The following is a 1399-nucleotide window of genomic DNA, read 5'->3' on the forward strand; positions in this document are numbered from 1 at the left end:
AAAAATAAAACAACATAAGTAGAAGTTAAATTAGTGCTGATACATAATGAATCCATAAAAAATATCATTCATCAAACAAAACCTGCAAATATTCATGACGCATTTCAGGCTCAAGCGCCACGAATATTTTAATTCTAGTTGAATCCTCATGTTTTTTCACACACTGTGCGTGAAATCGCCTATTTGCAACAACTTCAGGAATAGTACGCAAAAGCCTCAGACAGTCTAATATGCTTGCATCAGAGATAGGTGGAGCTGCAAATGCTTCAATCAAACGATCGAAGGAGGTGTTCAAAACATGTTCTTTCTCTTTATTTTTCTTAGCAAACTTGGGCCTCTTTATTGTGCTAGAGTCCCCCGTCTCTCTCTGATTAATGCTACGCACATCTTCATCAGGTGTCAATGGTTCAGGGGTAAATTCATCTGGCATCCCTGAAAAGGTACTTTCACTTGGGTTAAAAGTAAATTTTCCGGTAGCGACAATACATTTAAACATTATGCCCAGTTTTTCTTCAAATTCCGACTCAATCCCGCATTGTCTATACTTTTTCGCTGCAGGTACCGCCTGTGATATAACATTTTAAAGTGAATAGTTAAGCAAGTAAAATTATAAAAACCAATTTGGAAAGCAAACAAATCACGAAGTAGATATAAAATTACCTCCAATTTTTCAGTCAACCATTCAGCGGGAGCATCAATTGTCCGTTTAATCGGATCCCAACCCAAACCTGCAGAACCACATTTCAACTTCTTCCATATTTTCCATTCCTTCTTTAATTGGTCCCATTTATTTTTGAATTTAAGCTTATCGTAATCTCTGCCAGTTATTTCTTTGAACCTCATACCAATATTATTCCAACCCTCCTTATTAAAGTACGTTGTAGGTCTGTTCCCCCGCTCAATTTCTTTTAAACATAGATTACAAAATATATTGGTGACTTCTTTATCCCACATTGCAGAGGAACCCCCTTCAGATATCTTACCCATTGTGGAACTATACGAATAATTGCAAGTATCACATAATAATCAAATTATCTCAATTACTCAACAATTGTGCAAATAAATGCTAAAAAAGTGCTAAGAATAAAAAAAAAACACACATGTTTTTATGTGGTTCGATCGAAGACCTACATCCACAGTAAGACATCGAATATGTTTTATTATCAAATTTTTAATAGTACAAAGCTATTTCTCACTGGAGAGGACTACAAATATTAAGTACATGTGTAATATGAAAATTCTAATACATGTACTTCAATTTAAATTCCAACAAAGCTATGATTATTCGTAATCCAAAAAAAAATTATCAATGAGCTGGCCTGTCTCAAATTACACCGCAGGCAAATTACACCACAATTTTCATTTCTTTGGCTCAACACCATATACCCATTCACCATAT

This window comes from Phalaenopsis equestris, unplaced genomic scaffold (genome assembly GCF_001263595.1).
Source record: "Phalaenopsis equestris unplaced genomic scaffold, ASM126359v1 Scaffold000840, whole genome shotgun sequence".
NCBI lineage: Eukaryota > Viridiplantae > Streptophyta > Magnoliopsida > Asparagales > Orchidaceae > Phalaenopsis > Phalaenopsis equestris.